The sequence below is a fragment of the Mirounga angustirostris genome, unplaced genomic scaffold, assembly GCF_029215605.1.
Source record: "Mirounga angustirostris isolate CCGP_5_RB_7025 unplaced genomic scaffold, mMirAng1.0.hap1 SCAF_1, whole genome shotgun sequence".
Taxonomy (NCBI): domain Eukaryota; kingdom Metazoa; phylum Chordata; class Mammalia; order Carnivora; family Phocidae; genus Mirounga; species Mirounga angustirostris.
In genome coordinates, this window is record NW_026991709.1 from 145,227,962 (window position 1) to 145,247,327 (window position 19,366).

The window sequence follows — 19,366 nt, forward strand, 5'->3', positions numbered from 1 at the left end:
TTTCAATTATTGCTGAGAAGAGGACTTCTTGCACAGGGCTGTTCAGAAAAGGCCCTCTAGTCACATAAGGGAGACATCAGAACATCATATGGGTCTCAGTAGGAAAGGGTAGGCCATGCTAGCAATTTGTTCTGAGCATTCTACAAACATGCCCTCCCACCGCCCCCCTTGCCTGTTATGCACTACACCCCACGAGGATACTTAAGGCTACCAATGGCAGGCAGAGTTGTTGATTCCATCACAAATGGACAGCTGACATTTCAGCCACATAACCAAAGAGGCCACTCCCAGGGAGCTCCCAAACTTAACTTGAGTCTAGCCACCTCTGCCTTGACTCACTCTCTAAAGTAGCCCTTCTGGGGCACCTGGATGGCTCAGGTCATGATCCCAGGGTCCTGGGATCGAGCCCCACATCGGGCTCCCTGCTCGGCGGGAAGCCTGCTTCTCCCTCTCCCACTCCCCCTGCTTGTGTTCCCTCTCTCGTTGGGTCTCTCTGTCAAATAAATAAATAAAATCTTAAAAAAAAAAAAAGTAGCCCTTCTTCATAGCACCCCTTAACAACACATTCACAGTTCATTTAAGAGCATATCTTTACTGCAGTGTAACAATCTGGGAGATACAAATTACACAATTTAAATAAAACACAATGACACAATCACAATCCGCACAGGTGTTATGCAAGAAGAGCCCTTAATGGTTGCAATCATCCCTCCGAAAATTATACACTGCAGCCCAGCTTCTAACTCCTGACCCTCTGTCCAGTCACACTACTTCTTTCTCCAAGGTCTCATAGAGTCCCCTTTAGCCTCCAGGGTCCCAGGAAAAGTAATGACTTTCACTTAAGGTATTCTGACCACAGGACTGACCAATTTTCCTCAACAGCTTGGCCCACAAAACTGACAGGCTCCTGATTTCATCCATAAAGATACAGTCTCATGCTCTGCAACCAAAAGGCAGTTTGTAGGACTGTTTCATTCGGGCCCACAGGTGCAGAAATTGAGAATAAATGTTTTAAAGGGAATATAGCGACTTGACAGAGCCAAGACACCCAGCATATGATCAGTCGCCTCATACGGGATTGATACTAGATTTGAACTCATAGAATGAATTGCATGTAGCATGAGTTGTGTCATTAGTCACGTGCCACTGCAGAAGCATTTACTTGTCAGTGTAAGATTGGCAGAGGAACTGGAGAACTAATCCTTTACTACAGGTTGTCTGAGAAGCATTAGTTTAACCTCTGAGCTAAATGTTCCAGAAAAGCTTGTACTACTGGTTAGCTATCTCTTTGACTTCACAAAAACAGTTTTAAAACCATGAATGGCCAGGAGAGAAGGCAGAAATACAGCACAACCACCTTTTTTAGTTTTCAATAAAGAGCATTAAACAACAAAGCAGAACTATACCAAAAGTCTACAGTCTTCATAATTATTTCATAAAAGATCAAGTTAATGCCAAAAAGGAGAAAGGACAAGTTCAGTGTAAGGTACCAAGAACTGTGGGCCATCACGTATGAACATATACAGCTCCGCCTATACACAGAGATTTTCACTACATTTTCCTCACTTCACAGACTGGTAGAAATGTTGTCATGACTGGTCCACAGACTCCCATTTAGGAAGCACTGGTCTATCTAGCTTTCCGGGCTCCTATTTCACTGACCCTTAAGTCCTCCAGTGCCTCGAGTGACCTTGCTTCCTCTGTCCGGGAAGTTCAGACTCCTTAGCATGGCATACCAGTTTCTCAATGATCTAGGGTGCTGTTCACCCCTCCAACATTAACTCTCAAGATAATTCCCAGCATTGTACTAAACATTTTCAGTTCCCTAGCACATTCAAAGGGCCCAATATGCCCCAGACAAAAGGAGTGCCATGCAGGCTTATAATTACAAATACATGAAATTAACAGAACCCAGTGGGACTAGCTTGAGGTACAGGACTGATTAAGGTGAGAGCTTACGTCTCCTTTATCTCCTCCTTAGCCTGGTTATTTCCCTCTCAATACATAGATATTAAGGATAAGCTCCCTTCTCATCAGAAATCCAGGAACGGTGCATAGATTAAATTACTTATCATCTATCACTTCCAATGTAGTTACCAGACAATACACTCAGGCCACAGGTACCACATTCCAGGCAGCAATCTGGCCCTCCAGAGATGAATCTGTGGATTAATGCTCCCTATCCTTTGATCTCCAAACCCCTTCACTGCTTAAACTCCATTAGCAGGCTTCTTCTTTTCTTTCACAGTTTCTGTCCTCTAGGCCATTTCTCTAAGTGACATTACTGCTTTCAGCTACCAGACCTTGTTCTGAGTTCACACTCTCTACCCTTGGATAAAATGGTCTCTAAATAAGTTGTGACTGTCCTGGCTCAAGGTCACCAACATCTGGCTCACCTGTATTTTTCGAAACCACAGCTTCCAACCAAGCATAACCTTTGGTTACAATAAAAGAACGTATTATTTGCAAGATACAAATAAGGGTGAACAAGGGAAAGGGAGGTAACCTATCACACTATTTCCTAAAGATATCATCTAGAAGCAGCCAACCTATAAAGGATTATACTTTTTCATAATGAAGCTACTGTACTCTGTTATGGAAGGAGGGAGAGAGAGACAGACAGATGGAAATCAGATAGCAAATAATCCTTTGGACCTAGAAAAGATGTACCACATAGAAAAACAACAAATTGACTTTTTGTTTAATAGATCAATCTCCTGCGAAATGTCCCATGAGGCAAGTGGCTAGTATCCCATTGTATGGGGTAGCCCTGATAAAATCACCCCTTGAAGAAGTGCAACTGAGGGGCAGTTTCCATTTCCTACTAGGTTACAGCCTCCTACATGGTCCAGGCATAAACAGCTCTCTACAAGGTCCATTTCTTAAAGCAACATCTTCAGTTTCTGTGGAACGGTTTCCCTTCTTGAGTGGAATGAATCACTCACTTCTACCATTCCTATAGCCTACACTCAGATGGTCATGCCATACTTTCATTTACAGTGGAAACATATCCAAACTTCCTGATCTTTTTTTCATCTATCCATGTGATTCCTGTCCTTGAGAAGTGACAACTTGGTTACAATGGTTAAAAATAAAAATCTGAGTCCGCCGGGGTGGGGGTGGGGCGGGGGCTGGAACTCCTGTATATCATTGAGTAGTAAATGTAATGTTGCCATCTACAGAAAAGGTAACAATTCAAGGTGGAGGAGGGTGCATGTAAGATAGTGCAAAAGGCAAGATAGTGCAAACTCAACGGGCCTAATAAAATCCAGAAAAGATCAAAGGAAAGGAGAGAGAAGTAGGAGGGCATCTGAGAAAGCAAAGAGCAAGGGCTGTAAGGTAGGAAGTGAGAGTGTTTGTGGTGTTGAGTGGGGAGAAAGAACTGTCTGGTACTCACAGAGTCCTTTGGGGAGAGGCAAGAGGTAGGGCTGGATTGGTGTGACCAGGCCAAAAAGGGGAGGGCCTAATAACCTGCATGTGGGGAAGAAGGGAATAGAAAATGTTTCAGTAAAGTTTCTTACTGGAATTAAGCTAGTATAAATCTGAAGTAAGTTCTGATAAGATGTATGTTGTAAGCCTTAGAGTAATCCGCTAGAAAAATAACTCAAAACATAGTTTAAAAAAATCATAAAAGGAATTAAAATGACCTACCAGAAAATATTCATTTGCAAATATCTTCTCCCATTCTGAACTGTACACTTTAAATAGGTGAAGAGTAGAGTTTGTGAGTTGTACCTCAATAAAGCTATTTTTTAAAAAAGGACACGAGAGCTGGTTTTGTACATAATTTTAATGAATCAAAAACCATTAAATCTATGAAAATCCATGAGTCTATAGAAAAAGAATATGTGCACTTAACAGCATTTAAGATGGCTCTTAAATCCTTATTTTGAAAACTAATGTTTAAAAGTAAAGAATCAAGCTTTTCTCCTATCTCCCCAGAATTGACGATTTTGAGGAATTTTAAATTTTATTGCCTGTAATAGTATTTTAGTGAAGTAGGAAAATACTCTTATTTTTGAGATGTGTCCTAAAGGGGAGAGGAAAACTGTAATATCTGTCGGCTACCTTAAAGTATGTCAATATAAAAAATTATTTTAAGTTAGTAATATGTTAATTATCATGAAAAGCCAAAATAATTTCTGTATGTCCTGTTGGTTAATAGACAAGATAATACCGCACCGAGCTTATCAGTTTTGTAAAACTGGGGGAAACTGGACAAAGGTGATCACACATAACCAGTATTTAGAAAAAATTTTCCACATATCCCCAGGGATGAAAGCATCCCAGTGTGTGCAAAACAGAATTTGTTGTGTACAAATGGTTTAAAGGGATGGGAGGCAATGAATAACAGACCAGTCACAAAGAGTGTGATCAAGGGTCCCAATATACTCCCTGATGAGGCACAGAGAACACACATCTTTCATTTTGATGAAACAAAAGCAAAGGAAGAGAAAAAGTTATAAAGAGCATCCTTTGCTCAACTTACCTTTTGGGGCCAGCTCTCCTGCTCTTCTTGCTTAGGGCTCCCTGTGGCTGGGTGAAACATAGCTCTCTCCTTTGCGCCAGCTGAGAGATCAGAACTGGTTTGCAAGTCAGTGACACTACTTGAAGGAAAGAAGATGATGAGTAGGTAAATATTCTTATTTTTGAAATATATCCTATGATGAGCAGAGTCATAGTAGCCAATCACAGCCTGTGGCTGCAAAATGAGGAGAGTGATTCCTGGGTGAATGGAGCAAGAGGGACCCTAAAGAGGTATAGGGAGGTGTCCTGGAGAGAAGCCTTTGACTAGTGCTCCCAAGGAAGCCTGAAACAAATTCTGAGATACAAATTTCTATTAAAAGGGAAACAAAACTTCTTACCTTCTTAGTTAGAGAGTATAAAATTCCCACTGTGGGGAAACAGACACATGATGGAGCAGCTCCCACAGGGAGACTAATAGGCGAGTTCTCTCAGGATAACCTGGAGGTTCAATACTAGCGAGAAGGTACCAAGATTTGGCTCCAGCCCCACTGTATCCAGAGAATCACCTCTAAGACACTTAGGGAGAGAGAGTAACTTTTATGATGTAAAAAGAAGGAAAACTTTCTTGGAGGTCATAAGTCATGGAGGGCTCTCCTTGCCTGGCAACCCTTGGCATTGCCATTCAGGGTCAGCTAATAGTTATAAGAGAACGCTTTAACCTCTAAGGGCCCAGGCAGACATGAGTAGCAAAGAGACCTTACGTAAGAAAGCCACAGTCCCATAGTTTTCCAGCATCAATCCCTGTTACAAAGCCCTATAAGCAGGCACCAAGCTGGCCCATTCCTTCTCGGTGAAGTACTCAGTCATGTCTTCAAAAGTTACTGATTCCCGAGAGGACAAGTTCCTGCTCTCTCAGGCCTCAGGACTTTGGTGATGGTCAAAACCATTACTGAGAGGCATAGGAAGGGCATCAAGGGCATCTACAATGATGAGTATTTAGCACTGGGTCCCTCATGTGCCAGAGGGGTTTTTGTGTGAAATTTGAAAGGTGTGGAGGCAGAGGACACAGAATAAAAGGCAGACAGCCAGGCAGAGTTCAGCACACTTTTCCAGTTAGAACCAAATCCATCTCCATTATGAGCTTCCAAACATATGTGACCTCAAAATAGATTACTATATACAAGCTGGGCTTGGGCCTGGGTCTGAAAGTACATATACAAAAGGAGAACTAACATATAATTGGATGGGGCCATCACCTTAGCTCTAAGTCCCTCCCCACCTTGTAATGTATTTGGATGATTATTTGGGCTGTCATTTTACTGCCATATCCCAATTCTGCTTTTTGCCAGTGTTTCCCTCATTCTTGTCTCCTTGCCCCACTATCGTGGGCACAAAGCTCTCAGATCTGCCTATGACTCCCCACCCCCATGCAAAGATAGTGAGGATAGAGAGGCATAGGAAAATGCTGCTTACTTGGGATAGGCTAGAGAAAATTTGCTTTTCAAAGGACACCATGAAGACCGTGAAAAAGCCACAGACCAGGAGAAGATATTTCATAATACATATACCTGACAAAGGGCTCATATCCATAATAAAGGACTACAACGTGGAGAAAAGAAAACACACACGATGTAATAAACAATGGGGAAAATATCTGAACAAGGACTTCACATAAGAGGATATCCATGTAGCCAACAAACATTATGAAATCGTGCTCCATATCACTGCTTATTGGGGAAAAGGAAAATTTAAAACCTCAATGAGCTATCAAGAATGAATGACAAAAAGTGTTGGCAAGGATGTAGAACAACTGGAAATCTCATATACTGCTGGTAAAAGTATAAACTGGAACAACCATTTCAGAAAATTGTTGGGAAGCACCTATTAAAACTAACCAAATATGTATACCCTATGCCTTAGCAATCTGACTCCAAAAGGTATTGCCAAGACAAACGAGTGCATGCATCCACCAAAAGGCATATACAAAAACGTTCACTGCATTCTTATTCACAGTAGTTAAAATCTGGAGACAACCAAAATGTCCAGCTACATTCTACGAATGAGTAAATAAAATGTGGTATAACCATATAATGGAAAACTATTCAGCAATGAAAAAGAACAAACTACTGCTATGTGTGAACAGGGGCAAAATTCAGTGACATAATGTTGAACAAAAGAAGGCAGATACAAAAGAGTACATGTTGAATGACTCCATTCATATGCATCTAAGAACAAATAAAACTAATCTATGATGACAGGTCAGAATAATGGTCAACTTCAGGGGGGTGCATAAAGTAGTCTTTTGAGATACCAATAACGTTCTATGTCTTAATATGAGTGATGGTAATACAAGGGTATATATTTCTAAAAAGCGAGCTATACAGTTCAGATTTGTGTCATAAATAAGTTATATCTCAATAGGACAGTAAATTTATATCGTTTATATATGCAAATATAAAAATATGTTACATATATTTTTATATATGCATGTATACTTACATATGCATGTATATAACTTATATAAATGTATATTTATATTGAACGTACATTTGTACATGCATACATGAAAGTATACACGCATATATAAATATACATATGTATATACACACATGTGTATGTGCAGAGGTAGAGGAAACACAGCTCACCTGGGGCCTGGCTTTTAAGGATATTGCTGTCATCATCTGACCTCTTTTATTCTTATCTTGGGGAAAAGTAAGTCTCAGGAGCTGAAGATAAAGAAAGAAGCTTTAGTAACAGTAACCCTACTGACCAAAACTCCTGTACACACATCTGACCCCCCTGTTTGAGGCTACGTGAACTACTACTATTCATCAGTTACTGCCTTGTATCATGGCAATTCTCATCTCAGTGATGAAATAGTGGGCATAGAGAGGAACACAGAAAGGAAACAAAAATCATCCCAAGAGGGGCACCTGGGTGGCTCAGTTGGTTAAGCGACTGCCTTCGGCTCAGGTCATGATCCTGGAGTCCCTGGATCGAGTCCTGCATCGGGCTCCCTGCTCTGCGGGGAGTCTGCTTCTCCCTCTGACCCTGCTCTCTCTCATTCTCTCTCTCAAATAAATAAATAAAATCTTTAAAAAAAAATCATCCCAAGAATGTGTGATGAGGAGGTAGACTGAGAAATCTGTAACTTTCAGTAATCCAGAGAAACATCATAGGAAAGAGGACAGAAAAGGAAACTAAAGTGGTTAGTGAATAGAATGTGATAGGCTGAAAAGAAAGCTGGGGCTCCAGTTAAGATCTCTAGAATCCACACAGTACAGTTAGGAATGAGTTATTTACAAGGAATCCATCAAACACCATAAGATCCCCCAGATCTGTTTTTCCTCTTATGTTCTTTAAAATATTAGAATAGGACAGTTTTATTACCTAAGTAATAAGTCAGAACAGAATTTGGAAAGAGTTTATTAGGAATATCCTTATGTCTCTCCACTACTATTTTTCCCTCTAAATACACAGATTGATTATAAGATCTTCATTCAGTTTTGTAAGTGTTGGGGGTAGATGGTGAGAAGAAACATACTACCATATTAAATGATCCATCAACTTCATGACGTATCTCAAATACTCCAAGTTCTAAATATTATAGTATAAGAGAAGCAAAGCAATTTCATTTCTAATATCAGTTAATAGTGCATCATTAAGAAGTAAGCCTTCTGCCATTCAGTAGAGTGAATCAGCAAGGTTTACACATTAAAGGTAACACCTGAAATTCAAATAGCTGCTATCAGGTCAGGATTATTTAACAAGCACAAAAGTGAATGCACTTATAGACCTTAAAAACAACTTACATTTCAGCTCCATTTCTGCAGTTTGCTGTAAGTCTCAGGTACTACAATAGCATCAGACAAAAGACTTTAGATACTCAGTACACTGCCCATTCCTCCACTGACCCTTCTTAGTGAATCCGGAAAGTCATCCAGGAAGGTAGACGAAGCTGAGGCTTTCAGAGAAACAGAGCTGTTAGGAGAGGCTAAAAACCATATTTTGGCGATTATAGGGAATCCAATAAGGAAAAAGAGAAGGTATTAGTGCAGGAGGTACAAGAAAACACAATGCAAACCCACACAAGTAATACTGCTAAATTCATGGATGGTTTTTGTCCCAGGGTAACAAAAAGAAGTGATTCATACTGAGTAAATAGGTCCCCCTTGTAGCTGTGTGCTCTAGTTCCCTTAAATCATACTGCCGTCCTCTCTTTGTAATAAATGTCCCTTACAATGGATACTTAATAATATTGGCATCTGAAACAAAAGGATTGAAGCAGAAAGGTCTGATCTGCACAGGTGACAATCTGTGAAAAGAAAATCCTCTGGAAGTAGAACAACAGCAGAGACCACCCAACAAAACATTCCCTCCTACTTGCCTATGAGGAAAACCAAATCTATGGAGTTGAAGCATAGATAACAAGCTCAAGTTGAAAATAAATCACAACCCAACACACTTCACTAACAGCAGGGACCAAATATTTAATCTGATTGTTAGGAACCCTAACAATTAGATTATGACAATGACGGGAAAGTTAAGAGAATGTAATGAGAAGAGTGACAAAGGATGTGAAAAGGTTAAGAAATCTCTTCGTATCTTCAATACTGTATATATGAAACTGTATGCTAAACATTGGACACCTATTAGGTGCTTGGTGGCTAGGACTCGTCATGAGATTTTTATTTATTTTTTATTTTATTTTATTTTATTTTTTTAAAGATTTTATTTATTTATTTGACAGAGAGAGACATAGCGAGAGAGGGAACACAAGCAGGGGGAGAAGGAGGGGAGAAGCAGGCTTCCCCGCGGAGCAGGGAGCCCGATGTGGGGCTCGATCCCAGGACCCTGGGATCACGACCTGAGCCGAAGGCAGACGCTTAACGACTGAGCCACCCAGGCGCCCCCGTCATGAGATTTTTAGATTAAACATTCATATGGGACAATCCAAATCCAGGGCTCTACGTTCTCCCATTTGTGGATGAAGTAAATAGCTTCCATCTTGGGGTAAAAAGACCCAACTATTTCAATATTCCCAAAACTTGGCTCTATGGACAGCTTCCAGATTGGGTTTACACCAGGCCAGGCAAGTGAAGTAAGTGAAGGACCACCAGAAAAGGCAGAAAGACCATTAAGACATACACAGGCCGCGGGGCAGGGCTGAGGTCTCCACAGCTGGGACAAGAGAGGGCTGGAGCGACCGGGAAGTCGTGTTCTCTATTGATAGCATGTCCTGGAGCGAAGACCTTTAAAACTTTTTGAGGACCTCGGTGTCAATACTCGAATCTGTGTCAGTACCAGAATCTGAACAGGCCACAAGCTGTCGTGGGGACGAGAAACCAGCGGGCAAGACCAGGGTCCCGGGGCTGTCAGCGCCCCCTCTCCATGGAATCGAGTTGAGCTCAAGGGGTTGGGTGAGGATCCCTGTAGCAGCAGTAACTGCGCCCATTTCCCGCGGAGTCCTTCACCTCCTGCTCAGGCCAAGCCAGACCCGCTCACCGTGGGCTCCCGGCAGCCTCTACAGCTTTCTAGCTAACAGGTTTGGGGCACCACTCCTGGTCCTCACAAACTAAACCCTCACGCGTTAAAGAAAATAGGGGCTGCGCCGTAAGTACGTCATCACACTGTACATTTTCTGAAATTCTCTCTAGTAAACTTGGAGGACCCCACATCTCGGGGGTTCCCACCCCCTTCTAGTTCCTGAGAGACACATCTGAGGAAAAGGGAGGGCGGGTGAAGCGGTAGCTAGCTTCTTTCCCTGCCTCCAGAGACCCAGAAGAAGCTTCTACACCTGATCTCCAGCAGGAGGCGGAGCCTAAGACTAAAGCAAGAAGCAGGGTACTATTTCATTGGCTATCAGATGAGGGGGCGGGGCCCAGCCAGGCCAATGAGCAATAGATCCCGCATAGATCATCCTTCCCCTAGGCGGCAGCAGCCTGTTCCCCGTCCAGACAGGCCCGGGCCCCACCTGGCAGATTTCCCATCTGGAGGTGTCTCTTCAGAGCCTGGAAGAGCAGTCGGTCTGGTGGGGAGATCTGAACAAGGCTAAGGGCTGGCCTGGACGGGGTGGGGACTGCAGAGCAGAGGAGCCTCCGAAACGTTTGCTGAATGAATGGAAGTCGAGAAATAGAGTAGTGATCTTATTGTGCACCCAGAAGACCCTAAGGATGTCAAGAAGGCGGTGCTTTTTGGTCCTGCATAGTAGGGAGAACCACCTTGCATGGGGAGGGAGGGTCAGTAGCAGGACGAAGTGAGTCTAGGCCCCACCTAGAAGCCTACATACCTGCATACCTTTCTTAGACTACCTTGATTGGTTTCGTTAGTTTCATTTGTCCACCACTACTGGATGTCCTCATTTGCTACTGTAATGCCCTACACGGGACTCAAGTTTACAACTCTTTTATCTCACATTCATGTTCAACCATTGTCTCCCACAAAACCACCACACAGCCAAGAAGGCTGGATCCAGAGGAACATACAGCTCTCAGTCATGTCCTACTGAGGCCAACACTTCCCTAGAATTGATGAGAACCTTGTGTGGAACCTAGATCATATCTCTTCAAGGTAATTTAATCTCAAGTCCTCAGTGGTTGGCATGACCCCAGACCTTTATAAGAACTCCTCTGATCACTCCCAAAAGACCTTTAAATATGGGAGAGCAAGGGTTAGGATCTCACTTCCTGTTCAGAAGAAACTAAGTCATCACAAGGTACATGGCTGGGTAGATATGCCAAGGCAAAATCAAAAGATCCTAAACCATAGTGGTTAGTATAGTATTCATTTTAGAAAAGCAATTTAGGGTGGCGCCTGGGTGGCTCAGTCGTTAAGCGTCTGCCTTCGGCTCAGGTCATGATCCCAGGGTCCTGGGATCGAGCCCCACATCGGGCTCCCTGCTCAGCGGGAAGCCTGCTTCTCCCTCTCCCACTGCCCCTGCTTGTGTTCCCTCTCTCTGTCAAATAAATAAATAAAATCTAAAAAAAAAAGAAAAGAAAAGAAAAGCAATTTAGTTTCAGCAAAACATCACTGTCCCTAACATTAAATTAATTCAATTTGAATATTGAATTGAATATTCAGTTGTAATTGTCTAAATAATCTAAAAACATAAAGAATTTATATCAAGCTTTAAGAAAACACATGTCTAAATGCTTTTACACATTTTGCAAATTCTTAGCCATCCCATTGCCGTAAATATAAACCAATGAGCATATTTTTAGCCATTTAGAGACTACCTGCTTTGCATAAACCATGAAACTGCACCTAACATCTGCTAGCCATAGATAAGACAAACCCTGTGGCCATAGAAGATCCTAAACCACTGCTGCCCTTCAAAGCTCTCTGACCCAGAGCCTCCCACCTTGCTGCTGAGTGACACTGCCTAGACAGGTAAGCCTCCTTTCTAATGGCCCCCCTAAGCCCAGACCCACCCCCACCCCCCGCCCACCCCCAGAATTTCCTTACCTTCTTTCCCTACTGGGCAGTCCCCTTCTGTAAGGATTTACCCTCTTCCACAATCCCAGGACAGGGGCTACCCAAGCCATCTCCTGGTCTTCTTGTCTCTTTCTTTCCTTTCTTTCTCTTGTCTTTTTCTTGATCAGCCCTGAAATCCTTGAACTCACCATGGTATTGAAACAATATGGATCATTTTGCCTCTTCAGTTCTCTAATACCATTTATTTAACATTACATCATGACTAATGACATGGCAGCATCATGCCACCCACAAATACTGGTTTCTAATGATACTCTCAAAGATGGTTTCAATGACTACAAATACAAATCTTACAAAGAATATGGAGGAAATGTGAATTGTAATACGTTTTCTGGACATGTTAAATATACCATGTGGAATGTTAAAGCATAATCATTAAATAACATGTTTTACAACCATGACTTCTCTGGAACTGTTGTCTCAGTCTATTTGGATTGCTGTAACAAAATACCAGAGACTGAGTACTTATAAATAATTATATTTCTCACCATCTGGAGGCTGGGAAGTCCAAGATCAAGGGACCAGCATGGTTGAATTCTGGTGAGAGCCCTCTTCCTGGTTCATAGACAGGGTCTTCTTGCTGTTTCTTCAAATAGTGGAAGGGAGCTACAGAAGTCTGTGGGGTCTCTTTTATAAGAACACTAATCCCATTCATCAGAACTCCATCCTCATGACCTGAGCACTTCCCAAAGGCCCTACCTCCTAATACCATCACATTGGGAATAGGATTTCAACATTTGAGTTTTGAGGGGACACAAACATTCAGACCACAGCAACTGCTACAATCACTCCATTCCTAAAACATGATGCCTTTCAATGTTGATCACACCTCTCCCTTCCACACACCACCACCAGTGGGGAGGATAAGCAGTGGACCCATGAGCAGAGTAGGAAGAGCAGTTCAATTTATCTAAGAAATATCCATCCCCATCCAGCACAACTTAAGACAGACCCAGGACAACATGGCAACACTACATCAATTTATTTTTTTTTAATTTATTTATTTGAGAGAGAACACAAGCGGGCGGGGGGAGAGAAAGAGAGGGAGAAGCAGACTCCCCGCTGAGCAGGGAGCCCGACACAGGACTCCATCGCAGGACCCAGGATCATGACCTGAGCCGAAGGCAGACGCTTAACCGATTTAGCCACCCAGGTGCCCAACGCTACATCAACTTAAAGATGAGAGGACATCAGAAAGCCTGTTGAAAGCCCTTAGAGGTTATATGAGAGGCTACTCCCAGAGAACTGCCTGACATGTGGTTCTAGAGCCTGTAGCAGGGGGAAAGTGACCACCCTGGATGCCAACAATGTGGGGACGCAAGATAAAGGACATTTGTCGCTGCCTCCATTATCCTTGGGTGTTATAGACATAGGCAGCATTGCAGTAGGAACACAGATGAACAAGAGTTGACACAAAGGCCCATGCAACTCATACCCAAGGGCTAGCAGTGGATCCACAGTAGCCGAGGCCCTGAATTCAACCTGTGAGTGACATGAGCGAGTCACTGTCAGCACCCAAAATCACTGTCACCATCATTCTGATGGCCCAGTCTCATGTGATCTTGTGAAAGAAAAACCACGCCAGCCACCCTCCTAAAACTGAGGCCCAGTCTTGGGACCTCAGGACAACCGTATGGGTGTGCACCTAGTCAACTCCACACACAGGGTAAAAGGTCAGAGAGTGTCCCAAAGGGGAGAAACAGAGCCTAGGGCCTACGCATGTCAAAATCTACTCTTGGAGCATCCCATTTGACAGCACTATTGGACCCAGCCACCCCCAAGAGCAGTGGATGACATAAAAAAAATGTAGAGGAAGCAACTCCAAAACGTAAGAACCCCTGCATGCCCTGAGGTGGGACCCTGTTTTCCTTTGCCTAATGGTGCTACTGGGCATGTATTTAAGTGCATGGCCAGAGAGTTGCACATACCATTTCATCACAATGGCCAGTAGCTGGTCACATGTCCAAACATACCTATAGGAGAAACTGGGAAATTTAGCAATTTCTATAAGAGCAAAGGAGAATGGGCACCTGGGTGGCTCAGCGGGTTAAGTGTCTGCCTTTGTCTCAGGTCATGATCCCAGGGTCCTGGGATTGAGTCCCACATCGGGCTCCCTGCTCCGCGGGGAGCCTGCTTCTCCCTCTGCCTCTCTCTCTCTCTCTCTGTCTCTCATGAATAAATAAATAAAAATTTAAAAAGGAGCAAAGGAGAATGGAGACTAGGAGATGAGTAACAGTCTGTACCATAATCATTGTAAGACAGGATGAAAGATAGACTAGAAAGCTGAATATTTAGCTTTTCCATACTGTATAGTGAAAGACAGCAAGAGAGAAAGGTGCTGGGAATAGACAGAATGGCCTATCTGGCACCTCAGTGCTCATTAGGAAAGAGCATCCCCTACACAGATACAATCTTGTGGATGTGTGACACACCAAGTGGAACAGGGCAAGATTTCAGCTCCCTGATTGCCCCCTTAGGCCAGTTACTCTTGTCATACACAATGAGCACAACCATATAAGGTAGACCTGAAAATGGCTCTGAGGTCAGCCTACCAGTAATGTCACACCCTCCAATCCCTTGTCAACTGTTTGGTGCTCTTTCTACACATTTCCCCATCTTTTTTTTTTTTTTTAATTTTATTATGTTATGTTAGTCACCATACAATACATCATTGGTTTTTGATGTGGTGATCCACTATCCATTGTTTTTGTATAACACCCAGTGCTCCATGCAGTACGTGCCCTCCTTAATACCCATCACCGGGCTAACCAATCCCCCCTCCCCCCTCCCCTCTAAAACCCTGTTTGTTTCTCAGAGTCCATAGTCTCTCATGGTTCATCTCTCCCTCCAATTCTCCCCCCCCCCATTTTTCCCTTCCTTCTCCTAATGTCCTCCATGCTATTCCTTATGTTCCACAAATAAGTGAAACCATATGATAATTGACTTTCTCTGCTTGACTTATTTCACTTAGCATAATCTCCTCCAGTCCCATCCATGTTGATGTAAAAGTTGGATATTCATCCTTTCTGATGGCTGAGTAATATTCCATTGTATATATGGACCACATCTTCTTTATCCATTCATCTGTTGAAGGGCATTTCGGCTCTTTCCACAGTTTGACTATTGCAGACGTTGCTGCTATGAACATTGGGGTGCAGATGGCCCTTCTTTTCACTACATCTCTGTCTTTGGGATAAATACCCAGGAGTGCAATTGCTGGGTCATAGGGTAGCTCTATTTTTAAATTTTTGAGGCACCTCCACACTGTTTTCCAAAGTGGCTGTACCAACTTGCATTCCCACCAACAGTGTAAGAGGGTTCCCCTTTCTCCACAACCTCTCCAACATTTGTTGTTTCTTTCCCTGTCCATTTTTGCCATTCTAACTGGTGTAAGGTGGTATCTCAATGTGGTTTTGCTTTGGATTTCCCTGATGGCTAATGATGATGAACATTTTTTTCATGTGTCTGTTAGCCATTTGTCTGTCTTCTTCAGAGAAGTGTCTTTTCCTATCTTCTGCCCACTTTTTGACTTGATTATTTGTTTTTTGGGTGTTGAGTTTGAGAAGTTCTTTATAGATCTTGGATACCAGCCCTTTATGTGTAGTGTCATTTGCAAATATCTTCTCCCATTCTGTGGGTTGCCTCTTTGTTTTGTTGACTGTTTCCTTTGCTGTGCAGAAGCTTCTTATCTTGATGAAGTCCCAAAAGTTCATTTTTGCTTTTGTTTCACTAGCTTTTGGAGATGTATCTTGAAAGAAGTTGCTGTGGGCGATGTCAAAGAGGTTACTGCCTATGTTCTCCTCTAGGATTTTGAAGGATTCCTGTTTCACATTGAGGTCTTTCATCCGCTTTGAGTTTATCTTTGTGAATGGTGTTGGGGAATGGTTGAGTTTCATTCTTCTGCATGTGGCTGTCCAATTTTCCCAGCACTATTTATTGAAGAGACTGTCTTTTTTCCATTGCATGCTTTTTCCTGCTTTGTCAAAGATTATTTGACCATAGAGTTGAGGGTCCCACATTTCCCCATCTTAATACAGCATGCACAGAACAAATAGAGGGTCTGATCTCTACCTCCTCCACACACTGAGAAAGGCTCTAACTCTGTGCCATTAGGCAAATGTTCTCAGGAAGAAAGTCTGGGTGAATGTGAAATTCATGTTAAGTGCCTCCTCTTTCTCAAAAATCATCCTATTACACTAGTTGCTATGGAATATCTGCAAACAGTTGGTTAGTGTTCTTTTTTTTTTTTTAAGTGTGGTTCACTTTGAGAAATAAAAAATCAAGAAATCCATCTCTTCTCAAGAGGCAGAAAACCGAAGAGGATGGTCCTACCTTTATAACAAAAAATAGCCAGATAATCTGAAAATTTCCTTTGAATACATCAAAGAGCTGAAACCTCAGGGCAAACAATTTACCTAAAATCTAAGGAAAGACAGTCACGTTGATATCAACATTTTTCTCCAATATCTGTCTTTTGAAAGATCTTAAGTTCTTTTTAAAAATATTTAAAAATCAGCACACAAAAAGGTACATGATATTCATTGAATATTGACACCATAAGAAATAGCATTGGTAGTCTAACATGAAAAAAAAATTCAGTATTACAATTTATATTAAAGAAATGTAAAAAAAACCCCAAAAAACCTCAAACCCTAAGGTTCCATTTTACACTTATTAAATTAACAATCTCTAAAAAGAATTGTAGGAGCGTTTGGGTGGCTCAGTTGGTTAAGCATCTGCCTTCAGCTCAGGTCATGATCCCAGTCCTGGAGTCGAGCCCCACATCCACATCAGGCTCCCTGCTCATCGGGGAGCCTGCTTCTCCCTCTCCTTCTGCTGCTCCCCCTGCTTGTGTTCTCTCTCTGTGTCAAATAAATAAATAAAATCTTAAAAAAAAAAAAGAATTGTAATATCCACTGCTGGTTGCAAGCAAATGCAAATTTGCTACATTGCTGGGAAACAGAATAAATTGGTATGAACTTTTATAAAGGCTATCTTATGACATGTTTCAAAAACAGAAATCTTCATACTCCTGGATTTGTATTCTCATTCCTGACAATTGATCCCAAGGAAATAATACAAAAGAAGGAAAAGAGCTACAATCACCAAGTTGATTACAGCAACATTATTATACAACAAGAATTATCCTAAATGTCCATCCAATAATTTCAAATAGCAAGAAGTTACTGCCTATAGGGTGCAGGACACTGTGATGGATGTCTTGAATTAAAAAAAAACAAACAACTAAGATAAAATCACTGCTCAAAAATTTAATTTAACATTTGATGAGAGGAATAGATAATAAAGATATGTCTACTCACTGACAAATAGTAATCATGAAAATTATATGGAAATGGGGGAGGGAAGTTGCCTAAAATAAGTTACTAAAAAATTAATTTGTTATGATTAAGATTATAAAAATTATTTATATATATGGGACAAGGACTAAAAGGGGACATATAAAAATGAAAGTATGATCTCCTGAGATAGTGAAATTACAGGAACATTTTGCTTTCATGCTTTGTGCAATTCTGTGATAATTTTTCTCATTGGTATTTAAGAAAATTCATACGATATGAAGAATCTCTGAAGGCTAAGCCACATGTCATAGATAACTAAATCTGAAAGGCAAACACTCATTTAATGACACACATCAAGGGCAAATATTAGTGTAACCTTTAGTGAGTCCAGATGGCCACTTTCTTCTTTGCATATATGCCTGGTGATCATAACCACTTCTATGGGTATTAAATCCTAATCCCACACACTCATTAATATGCAAGTCGATCTCCAGTAAACATCTCCACCCCAGCTTTGTCCCTAGTGACTCTCCCAATGTTAACACGATGTGCTTTGGCCCACAATGGTGCCATCTGCATACCTGTTCACTGACTATAGATTTACCCATGTCCTAGAGGGTTCTTTCCTGCATGCCCAGCAACTATAAACCAGCTCTAGCCTGAGCAAACCAGATCATTTTCTGCCACCTAGTGGACTACAGCTATACCTTCTCCAACCAGGTTTGAACCTCAGCCTTGGGGAGAAACCTCCCTTCCAAATTTATGCTTCCTTTGGTATCTCCATCAGCCCTAAGGTACCATATCGCATCCTCTTATATCTTATAGGCTATTCTTTCATCATAGCTTAATAATTCTTTTTGTTGGGGCACCTGGGTGGCTCAGTCGGTTAAGCAGCTGACTCAGGTCATGATCTCAGGCTCAGGTCATGATCTCAGGGTCGTGAGATCGAGCCCCTGCTTAAGATTCTCTCCCTCCTTCTCCCTCTGCTCCTCCCCACTCACTGTCTCTCTTTTTCTAAAAAATGATAGTAATTCTTTTTATTAAACTTCTCTTTTTTTTTTTTTTAAGATTTTTATTTATTTGAGAGAGAGCGAGCAGGGGGAGGGGCAGAGGGAGAAGGGGAAGCAGACTCCCTACTGAGCAGGGAGCCTGATGTGGGACTCGATCTCAGGACCCAGAGATCATGACCTGAGCCAAAGGCAGTTGCTTAACCAACGGAGCCACCCAGGTGCCCCAAACTTCCCTTGTTTAAATCACTATTGGTTTCTGTCTCCTAACTGGACACAAACTGATAAAATCCTGGATGTTATCAACTGTACCACTCCATTCATTTATCTCCTTTGAGGACATTAAAACTTCCTGACCTATCCTGCTCTGAAGAAGCTTACCACTGCAAAGTTGGAAATGATACTGAGCCAACTGGAGGGAAAATAAAAAATAAAAATACAAAACAACAATAACAAAAACCCAGCATGTAAATTTTAAATAGAGTAAGGCTTTCTTTAAGAAAACAGAGGTGAAGGAGGCTGTGGTGAGAAAGGCAGCATCAAACTGGCAAGTTTGAAAAGGTCTTAAGGCTAGCTAGGATCAAAGAAAAGCGAAGAGGTGGGTAGAGGTTACCTGGGGGAACAGAAAAGGCAGGGGCTCAGAGGTAGACAGTGAGCAGAGAGGAATGGCTGGAGCTGAGTGAGCGCTCTGGGGAGGGGCAGGAAGTAGAGCTGGATTGGGATAATCAGGCCAAGAAGAGGAGGGCCTACTAACTTGCATTTGGCGTTACATAGACCAACACTCACATTTAAAATTTTCTCTCCAGGATGAATTCTCCAATGGTGAATAAAATTTGAGTTCCAAATGAAGACTTCCCACATTTCTGACATTCATAGTGTTTTTCTTCAACATGGAGCCTCTGGTCGTGCCTCATGCTGAGCTCTTACGGCAGCTTTTCTCCCACTCATGGGGTTTTGCCTAAGGGTGGATCCATCAATGTGGATTTGAGCTGACTTTCCACTTGAAGGCTTTGCTGCAATCCTTCCACTAATAAGCTTTCTCTGGTGCTGGAGGAGAGGTGAGCTCTGAGCGAAGCCTTTCCCACACTCCTTGCAAAG

The 19,366-nt window shown here is 42.1% G+C and overlaps 1 protein-coding gene across 7 annotated transcripts in view; it reads right to left on the bottom strand.

Moving 5' to 3' along the window:
* Positions 1–11,322, bottom strand: part of GASK1A (golgi associated kinase 1A) — a 91,687-nt gene extending 80,365 nt beyond the window's left edge. Inside the window, exons 1-4 of one of the 7 annotated variants that reach the window (XM_064589085.1) lie at positions 8,280–11,322; positions 7,113–7,193; positions 4,490–4,604; positions 3,398–3,471 (exon numbers count right to left, since the gene is read on the bottom strand). The gene's annotated coding sequence lies outside the window, so the exon portion shown is untranslated. Of the gene's footprint in view, positions 1–3,397; positions 3,472–4,489; positions 5,900–7,112 lie in introns of those variants that run through there. The other 6 variants (XM_054504481.2, XM_045903944.3, XM_045903941.3 and 3 more) reach the window with 6 other exon arrangements.
* Positions 11,323–19,366: the final 8,044 nt, after the last annotated feature.